The sequence below is a fragment of the Syzygium oleosum genome, unplaced genomic scaffold, assembly GCF_021117445.2.
Source record: "Syzygium oleosum isolate NSW1041296 unplaced genomic scaffold, Sole_v2.1 Sole_v2.05, whole genome shotgun sequence".
NCBI lineage: Eukaryota > Viridiplantae > Streptophyta > Magnoliopsida > Myrtales > Myrtaceae > Syzygium > Syzygium oleosum.
Window position 1 is genome coordinate 7,782,406 of NW_026607489.1, and position 10,714 is coordinate 7,793,119.

General features: G+C 41.7%; 1 long non-coding RNA gene across 1 annotated transcript; it reads right to left on the bottom strand.

Annotated features, from left to right (window-relative positions):
* Positions 1 to 1,317: 1,317 nt before the first annotated feature.
* LOC130138285 (uncharacterized) lies at positions 1,318 to 6,255 on the bottom strand. Its single transcript, XR_008816692.1, has 2 exons — positions 5,406 to 6,255; positions 1,318 to 2,025 (listed from the first exon to the last, which is right to left on the bottom strand). It is a non-coding gene; the product is annotated as an uncharacterized LOC130138285 (long non-coding RNA).
* Positions 6,256 to 10,714: the final 4,459 nt, after the last annotated feature.

A 10,714-nucleotide genomic window follows, 5' to 3' on the forward strand; every position in this document is an offset into this window, starting at 1 on the left:
ACTCACTACACTTCAACTGCTGCAGAGACCTGTCTTTGAAAAGAGCCACGTCATGACCCCTTTTAGCATGAGTTGGAGCCAGATCCTAAGTACATCCACGCTTTTACATTGTTTATGCAACGATAGATGGATTTAATCGTCCAATAAAAGGAATATGATTTGCATTTACAAATAACCAGTATAGATATAAAAATAGTGGGAAATAATAAGTATAACAATACATAAACCATTGAATCATTGATAGATAAAATCGTTGTTTATGATAACCAAAGTAACTAAATAGTTAAGTAATCTATGGATCCCCACATTTCAAATTTGATTTTCAGAAAATTGTCAGTACTCGTGTGTCTCTTTCCTTTCGAATGTGAACTCAAATAATGGTCAAGTGATCGATGCATGTTATGGAACTTCTAACTCATACTCGCAAAAATGAATCAAATCCATGGGATTGATCATTGAAATATCTATTAATGAGTATTCTATGCGACCGTTATACTATTGTGGTAGTGACAAGTGCAGTAACGAGCCAATCAAAAGTGCAACACGTAAGACCTAAGGAGTGGGACCCCTTGAAGCAGCTAGTGCTTGTGAATTATCAACTAGACATTTTGGAAAATTTTTAGTATCTTACATCTATAATTTACAAAGGGAACCGGCCTACTAACAATTTAGTATTTATATTAAAAGCTGTGGGACTAATTTCTCTAATTTTTTTCTCCATATCCGATGCTCCCGGCTACTAATTTTCTCAATTTTGGCCGAAAAAATAACAATAAAAAATCTTGGGTATTCAAAGTGGTGGTGATTATGCAATGTTCCTAACAGTTGACCATAACTTCTTCTTCCTTCCACGCAACATCCACTACCCATCGCACAATTTCTCAAGAAACAGCAGATTCAACCTTCCGCTATACACACTAACTTTTTGGATTAGTGCAATTTGGTCCTGTGAATTTTGTTTTGTGCAATCAAATCCTCCAACCTTTTTAATTTGTGCAATCAAGTCTTTTGTTCACCCAGTGTTGCTAATATTGACAAATTAGGATTACTTTTTTCTTGCTTTTTTCATTTGTTTCTGCTCACTTGGCACCAAGTTAGCATCACGTGTCACTCTCTATCATATATGCAGTGTCATGTCATTAACCAATCTAAAAGTTCGGTTAGAATGGTTGACTAAAGGATTTGATTGCACAAATTGAAAAATTAGAGATTTGATTGCATAAAATGAAACCTAGAGGACTAAATGATACAAATCATAAAAAGTTAAGAGGACTTGGTTAAACAAATTTAAAGTTATAGGGGCAAATTGCACAAATGTTGAAATTCAAAGGATTAAATCTGTAGTTAACCCTTTATTTCATGATGAGAAAATCTACATCTTTCGGTAGATAGATTTTGCTCACCATGAATATTTGAAGATGCAAACCAAAATCCGAATAAAGTGACCAAAATATGAGATCGTTTACACTTGATGGTAAAGGGAATCGAAGTTGTGTCTTGTCTCTAGTATAGGCACCCATTTCCATTTCTCAACTACTCAACAACCACATGGGGTTATTGATTTTGCTCTATATTGAGCTTCTCTCTTCTTGTAAGAGCTTCTCTCTCTTCTAGTAAGAGCTTTCTCTATCCATGGTGATAGTTAACCCTAGATAGCCCTATTTACCTTCAACTCCCTTCCAGTCATGAAGTTTACACCAATTCCTTACATTCTCATTTACCTTCTCCCCCCTGGAATTCATCCTCCTCACTAGGTTTCGCCCTTTGACCTTGTCTCGGTTCAGATCCCCACTACCTTCCTTCTTCCAGTTTTGGAGTGTTACGCCCATAGCCACTTATCCTATTCTAAACGCCTTCCTTCAGTTCTTAATACCATCCAGTCACAGAGGAGAGGGACGCTGCTTACTGCTCTTCACAACCTGGTGGTGCTCTGATAGTCTGACTTGTGCATATATTGCTAGTAAGTCACGGTCTGGTTTTCTTGGCTTGATTCTGTTGTGGTTGTCCTAGTGCTGTGCCCTAGTCCTGCGAAGGAGATTATCATAAGGCAGAGAATGAAGTAAATAAGGTGCTTAGACTTGCTGTTCTATGTAAATGATTGGGGAGAATGTGGTCAAAAGATGTTGTAGCCAACGTGTTCGAGAAAAAGCCACCAGGGGATAGATGAAAATTTTGAGCTGGAATTGTCAGGGGTTGGGTTCTACCCTGACATTCGAGCATCTTAGAGCCTTAGTGGCTCAAGATAGGCCCAACTTGGTGTTCCTCATCGAAACTAAGAATAAAAGAGAAGTGGTAGATAGAGCTATAAATCGGCTTCAGTTCCAGAAGTCCATGACGATTGATCTGAATGGAATCGCAGGGGGACTAGTGGTTATGTGGGATGAGGAGTTGTCGGTGAGTGTGGAGGAGTGTTCAGCGAAGCTAATTGATATCACTTGTCGGGACCATGTTAGTGGTGTGACTATGCAGATCACCTTCCTTCATGCACCTATTGATTTCCAAGATAGACTCCTCTTATGGCAGAAATTGCGGTCCATCCATCTTGCTAACACCCTACCATGGATTTGCATGAGAGACTTTAATGAGATACTTTATTACTGGGAAAAGGCTGGGAAAAGAGAGGTGGATAATTATAGAATAGTGGCTTTCCAAGAAATGTTGAATGACTGCTCTTTCATGGACATCGAGAGTAAGGGCTGTGCCTATACATGGGCTAACAATAGAGATGGGGAGGCCTTGGTGAGGAAACGATTAGATAGAGCTGTGTGCAATCTTGAATGGAGAGTGCTATTTCCCAATGCGGAGGCCTATGCCTTGCCAGCTATAGGCTTCGATCACAGTCCTCTCCTTATTTCTATGCACCAGACAAAGTCTAAAGGGAAAAAGGAATTTCAATTTGAGGCGTGTTGGCTAGAGGACCCAGAATGTTAGAATATTGTTAAAGGGCTTGGAATGACCAAAATAACGCTCAGGTAGATGTAGTGAGGAAAATAAGAAGGGTGGCCAGTGCGTTGGTGGGCTGGAGCAAGAAGAAATTCTTCAATGCTCATCGACAAATCGAACACTCAATGAGGCAATTAACAGAGCTGACCAATAGCCCTGATGTGGATGGGAATAGGGAGGAGACCCAGTGGATAAAAGAGCACATTGAAAAACTTTGGAGGCAGGAAGAGATGTATTGGAGTATGAGATCTCGTATAAATTGGCTGAGGTGGGGAGATAGGAACACTAAATATTTCCATGCCACTACGATCCAACGTAGATTACGGAATAGAATTTCAATGCTGAAAGTGGACGATAACTGCTGGAGCCACGACCCCGAAGTACTAAAGCAACACATTGGCCAATTCTATCAATCTCTATATACCACCGTGGGTCATAGAAATTTTCAGCCTGTGTTGGACCAGTGCCCATGCCTCATAGAAGATGAAATGAATGTGGCTTTAATGAAAAGGGTGACTCTTGAGGAAGTAAAGGAAGCGGCATTTCAAATGCGTGCTACTAAGGCACCTGGCCGAGATGGACTAAATGGGCAATTTTACCATCACTATCGGGCGGACATTCAACATGATATCCTTAGGATGGTCGACAGCTTCTTCACTACAGGTACTTTCGATCCTAATCTTAAATACGCAAATTGTCCTTATCCCGAAGATGATGAACCCAGAGAGCATCACCCAATTCAGGCCTATTAGCTTATGCAACTTTAGCTATAAGGTCATATAGAAGGTTATGGCTAATCAGCTCAAACCCTGGCTCCCTTGCCTTATTGCCACGGAACAAAGTTCCTTCGTGGGAGGTAGGAAAATTCAAGATAATATTCTAATAGTTCAGGAGGTACTTCATCAATTGCGTATTACGAAAAGGGAAACGAAATTCCAGGCAATCCTTAAGCTGGACATGCAAAAAGCTTATGATAGAGTTGAATGGGATTTTCTGTGTGATTGTATGCGAAGAATGGGATTTTGTGAGGATTGGGTTTGGCTAGTTTATAATTGTATATCCACGGTTTCCTTTAGTGTGAGAATTAGTGGAGAATTTATTCAACATGTCCGGCTTTCACGGGGTATTAGACAAGGGGATCCACTGTCACCCTATCTTTTCATCATTTTGGCAAACGTACTTTCCTCGTTACTAAACAAGGCAATATTGGATGGCAGTGTACGAGGGATTAAATTGAATAGGTGGTGTCCGACTTTATCCCACCTATTATTCACTGTTAATGCCATCTTTTTCTTGGACAGGACGGTTAAGGAATGCCAAAATTTGGCAAACATCCTCAACCAGTATTGTTATGCGTCGGGACAGGCTATTAACCTTAACAAATCCGGCATCTTTTTTAGCAAGGATGCCCTGAACAATTGAAAAGGAATATGGCGGGCGAACTAAGAGTCCCAACCATAAATAAGACTGGTAAATACTTAGGTATTCCCTCCGACTGGGGGCGATCGAAGAAAGAAATGTTTGCATGGGTTTTAGCAAGGGTCAACGCAAAGTTGGTGGGATGGAAAGAGAAACTGATGACAAAAGCAGGAAAGGAGATTCTTATCAAAACTGTTGTCCAAGCCCTTCCACAGTATGCAATATCAATTTTTAAGATTCCCATATCGATTTGCAAATCAATTGAAAAGAGAATTGCATCTTTCTGGTGGAAACAAAACGTGAATAAAAAAGGTGTCCATTGGAGGAGATGGGATGTGTTGAAGACCAGGAAAGACCGGGGGGGCTTAGGTTTTAGAGATCGCACTGCCTTTAATAAGGCTATGCTTGGGAGACAGGCTTGGCGCTTGACACAAACACCTACTGCCCTTTGGAGTCAGCTGATGAAAGGAATTTACTACCCACGAGGAGAGTTTTGGAATGCAAACAAAGGCCATCGCCCCTCTTGGGGGTGGCAAAGCTTGTTCGAGGAGAGGGAAGTGATTGAGCCTGAAGTGAGATGGATAGTGGGAGATGGAAAGAAGATTAAAGTTAGAGAAGACAAATGGCTATCTATAGGCAAAATTGGTGGCCCAGCGAATCTAAACGACTCCCATCTCGTTGAGGAGCTAATTAACCAGGAAACAAAGGAATGGAAAATCCAGAAACTAGATGAACCTTTTGACGAGGACGTGGAGAAAGAGATACTTGCAGCTCCACTTAGTCATACTCCCATGACTGATAAGCTAGTTTGGACTGGAAATAGTGCAGGGTCCTATTCGGTAAAAAGTGGCTACAACAAACTATGCTCCCAGGACAAGAAATTAAACGCCAACCAGGCGTCTTCATCATATCAGCCTCCCCGATCATTATGGACCGCAATTTGGCAAATTCACTCGTACCCGAAAGTTCGTTTTTTTTCCTATGGAGTGTATGCAACAACGCAATTCCTACCAAGGAAAACCTTTATAGAAAAGGAATGGTACCTGACCCTCTTTGCCCGGTGTGCCGTAAAGCCCCCAGAATCTCCTGAGCACCTCCTCCTCCTTTGTGACAAGACAAAAAAAATCTGGTCAGATTCTCGGTTGAACCTCGACACCTCACCGGAAAAGATAACCAGGATTGACAAGTCGATATTGGAAAACTTACCTTCCCGAGCCGACCCATCCTCCACGGCAATACTCGCCGGTGTAATATGGTTGATTTGGAAGGAAAGGAACGCGTGGGTTTTCAGGAACAGGAAGCCGAGACCCAGCCAGTTAGTCGAGGAAGCGTTTAATTCACAGAAGCTCTTCGAAAAATGGAATCACAGCAAGAAGAAGCATAAAGGACAGGATGCCTAACCTTCCGACCACTGGATCCCGCCACCTGAGGGTTCTTGGTTGATGAATGTCGATGCCTCCTGGTGCGGTGAGTCGCGGGAGGGAGCGATCGCCGGGGGGTTTGTAGAGACTCCCATGGGATCCTCATCGATGGATTTGCCAAGAAAATACACGCCTCTTCGGCACTGTTAGCGGAAACCCTTGCGGTGAGAGAGGGACTGTCGTGCACGGAGAAGACATGGGAGAGAAGAGGAAGCAAGAAACTGACCTGTGCTCAGTTCAGTCTGATCTGCGGGGTGGTCATCAGCTCTGACCTGTGCTCAGTTTCTTATGTTCTGGGCTGGGCCGAAAGTCCCTGGCCCACTCGGTCTATTTGTGATGGATTGCCAATAGATTCTGGCCCGACTAAGTGACGCCTCCATAGTCCATTGTTCCCGAAATGGAAATCAAGCCGCGGACTGGGTGGCGAAGGCTCGTCGGAATGACTCTCTTGATCCGAATTGGCTGACTAAAATCCCCCACTCCTTTTGGTCGCTATTATGCTATGATTTCGGACAATCTTGCTGTTTAAATCCTTCTTAGCAATGAAAGTATGAGTTTTATCGACCGAAAAAAAAAAAAACAACCACATGGGGTTCAATTAATAAGATGCCTTATATTATTTAAATAATGCTCTCATCTAATATATTTTTACTTTTTTAAGTAAATTGATAGTGGTCTCAGACCGAACAATTAATCTTTGTGCAAATGTCATTGTCCACTTAAAAAAAAAATAGATAAAATAACAAAGCAAAAGGAGCTGCTTTTTAGGGAGAATATGACCAATATTGTAGATTCAATGCCCAATTGGAAAAATTCTCTGGGAAACAATTACGTTGGGACCACACAAAATGACATCTCAACAAACTTAGGTTTGAAAAAACTCGAATAAATTCCATGCAAGATAGAAAAGCCGTCAGATATTTTTATGGTTTTTAAGGTAGGAAAACATAAATTATTTGACATAATTCGTCATTCTATCAATTAACAAGCATATAACCAATCAAAACCTATTTTCAGATATCACAAAAGTAGTTTTTTTCCAACTTTTTAAAAATTATTCAATCTGATTTTTAAGATGAAATTAATCACCGCCTAAATAGGCCTCCATGGATACGATTGGTAGAGAGCATTTCCATATTTTCGATAAAAGTACTAAAAAAGTCATAAACCTATTACATTGGTACCAATTCGGTCATAAACCTTTCAATTGGACCAATTTTTAGTCCTAAACCTTTTCATATTAGTACAAATTCAGTCCATCCGATCAATTTAGGTCGAAAATCACTGAGGTGGACATCGGCCGTTTTATGTGGCACGGCCAACGTTGACATGGATAATTTTTAATAATATTTTAAATTTTTAAATTTTTTTTCTCTTTTTCCCTTTTTTCCTTTCTTTTTTTTCGTTTTTTTTTTCCTTCCTTCTCCTTTGCCTGTGGTCGATATTCGGCCATGGCCAGCGACTAGCCACAATCGAAGGTCGCCAAGGGCGTCACAGCCCTTGCCGGCCACAAGCAAGGGCAAGGGGCTGGACCCTCGTGGCCTGGGCAAAGGCGGCCCTCATTGGATATGGCGAGGGCGACCCTAGCCAGATCTGACGAGGGCAGCCCTCACCTGTGGCCAGTCACCGGCCATGGCCGGGTACCAACCATAGGCCCAAGGAAGGAGAAGGAAGGAAAAGGAAAAAAAGGTAAAAAAAAAATATTAAAATATTAGTTAAAATTATCTACATCAGCACCAACCGTATGCCGGCCGTGCTACGTAAGACGGCCGGTCCATGTCAACGATTCCTGGCCTAAATTGGCTGGATGGACTGAGTTGATATCAATGTGAAAATGTTTATAACTAAATTGGTTCAATTGAAAGGTTTATGAATAAATTGGTATTAATGTAACCGGTTTATGACTTTTTTTGTACTTTTCCCCCATATTTTCATTATTCACCAATTTTCCAACAATATAAACAACTAGACATGCAAATATTAACGCAATAAGATGCGACTTGGTGTTATAGAAAGCACTCACCAAAGTCAGCTTCAACTTAAATAACTCGAATTGCGTGATATACAAAGAAAAAATGCATCATCCTTCAAGAATGAAACTCTCACTAGACCTTCTAGCAACAGAAGATTATTATGCTGCCCTAAAAAAAACTATCTTAACTTGGCAATTCACAAAACATCATGCATGACCACAGGCCAAAGCAAATACCTTAATAAGCATGGCATAGACATGGCAAGATACAGAATCGTTTCCATCAGAGAGTGTTACCTTCACGTTTGATCAGCATACCATGATTAATCCACCAGCTAGCAACCTTTTATCTTAAAGTGCATGTAGGTGAAAACCAAGAACTCACCAAAGATTCCTTCACCGGTGCTTGGCGATTGAAAGAGAGACTGAGGAGCTAAAAGGTGGCAAGCTGGCTTTTGTTGGGTTTTATTCGATATGGTAAGCTTCGCGCTGTATTTACTTCTTTTGAGGCAAATCTGCTTTAACACTCAACTGAACACAAATGGTTATGCGCGATCAACCACAATCTCTCTCGTACTAGACCCTCTCTTTTTAAATCAACGCAGCGCTCTCTCTCCTCTCTTTATCTCCTTGTGTCTTGCACGATCGACCACTTTCCTCTCTTTCCGCTTTCCTCTCTCTCTTCAATTAATATGGCACTCTCTCTCCTCTTTCAGAAAAAAGTAGACCTTGAACGATCTCTTCTCTCTCTCTCTCTATAAACAGAGCAACGTTCATGGCGGTTTCTTCATTCTCGTTGAGTTGGGTTCCAAGAACCTTCGAAGAAAAGGTCTTCTCCGTTCTTGGTTTCTGAATATACCTCGACGTTCGCGTCCATTATCTTGCACAGCCTCGTGGGAGCGAGTCAACGTCGAACCAATGTCCATTATCCTTCAATGTTTGCGTCCATTCTCTCTCTAGAGAGATGTAGATCTTTCTCTCCACCATCTTCACTCTGTCACTCGACACCTGATTTCGACCCTTTCATAAAACCCGCCTCTCGCTCCCGCTCTCTCCCCACCCTCCACTCCCGCTCCACCTCGTGGTCGCCATAAACATCTCGCCTCTCGTCTCGCCCTCTTTCACCTCTGCTCCACCCCACTCGACGACCCGTGCCCGTTCTTCCCCTCCTCCTCCGCCCTTCCCTACCCCTTCCTTAAGATGAGTCTTTGAGCCTTCCGGATACGATGAGTCTTCGAGCTGCAGCTCAGACTAGTTGAATTCCCCATATCAACCAGAAAGAACAAGTTTACTGCAGTTGGTTGCGACACGCGGGCTATATGCCGAGGCCGCTTGCGGTGAACTAGTTCTTCGCAAATAGCCGACGGTCGGTCACGGTAAATAGTCGGCGTGTCACAAACCACTGCAGTGAACTTGTTCTTTTTGGTTGAAATGGGGAATTCAGTTAGTCTGAGCTGCGGACAATTGCTCGAAGACTCATCGTGCCCGGAAGGGTTACGATCGAAACGATGCCCACCTTGTGCTCCTCGACAGAAATGCCGAGACTCATCGTGCCCCCGGAAGAGTTACGATCGAAATGATGAGCACCTCGCTGGAACGGAACGAGAAGATCGGGGGTAGCATAAAAGCCTGGGCGAAGATCAGAGCTTTGCTTTGGTCTGGTTGGCCATCAGAGGAAATGAATCAGTGAGATTGTTCGTTCGATTTGAAGACGATTTTGCTTCTGCTGGTTTGTTGCGGCAGAGAAATGCATTCAAGGGTTTTATGTAATGAATTCCTTTTTTTTTTGGTTCAAAATATTTAGTGAATTTCGCTTGGTGGGATGTTGTACTTTATTTTGTCACGAGTTCCAATCAATCTCTGAAATGCTTAGCTTGGCTTCCCCTATCTCTCACCATCATCATCACCCCTAAGGCCACTGTAAGTCTGCTACTACTAACTATTTAAATCAAGGACGAGTGGAATTATGTATGGATGGGGTAAATAGAAAATAGAAGTAAAAAAAAAAAAGGAGATATAATAAAACAGGTGTAATGGAGAGACTCGGCGGCGAAAAGGAAGAACAGCGTTGATAAAAAGAGAAGAAAAAAAATATAAGAGAATGACAAATGGGTTCGAGGTTGGGCTTGTCTAGTTTTCTAGTCCGATTAGTAAGTTTTTGGATTTAATTAGGCTTAATAATAAGCTTTTGGGCTTTGAATAGGTTTGATAAATTTGGATTTGCTTCGGCTTTTAGAGAATTCGGGCTTGACTCTCGTTAGGATTAAATTTGGACTTGAACAAATAAGCCCCTGTTCATTTATAAGGCCTTTCATGTTTTCTGTGACCTCGACCTGCGGGGTCCAAGCTGGGTCCGAATTCGGACTAGGCCCAGGGGCCTAGCCCGAGTCTCTATTTCCAAGAAAATTATAAGAAATAATGAAAAAATTCGCAAAATAAACTAACTTTGACAGTTATCCCGAATCTGGCGAGCCATTAGGTTGAAATATTTACAAAATCCTAGCACGCCGATGTTATCTCCTTATTACCCACGACAATTCTTTTACTCCTTTCCTCTTTAGTCTTTACGTCGTTTCTATCTTCTTACAATCATTAATTAGGCTTATTAATTTTTAAGACTTGATAGTACTGTGCGGCGGGATAAAATAATAGTTAAATCCGCATACTTGCAATTGCAAGGACAGTGATGGACAGCACCGTGGTCAGAGAATTAAACTTACGGGACATCTAAAGCTGGGTCGATGCAAGACACATGCATGTGGTCGCCCAAACCCCCATTGTTTCCGTGCAAAAAATGAAAATATTGTTACATTATGACTTTTGGTAACTGTGATTGCGTTTTTTTTGTTAATGCGATGGTAACAAGATAGGATGTTCCTCAAATCTATGAAAATGTAACAAAATATTTACAATACAGGTACTAGATTAAAGGAAAAATTAAATTCTTTGCGGTGATAAT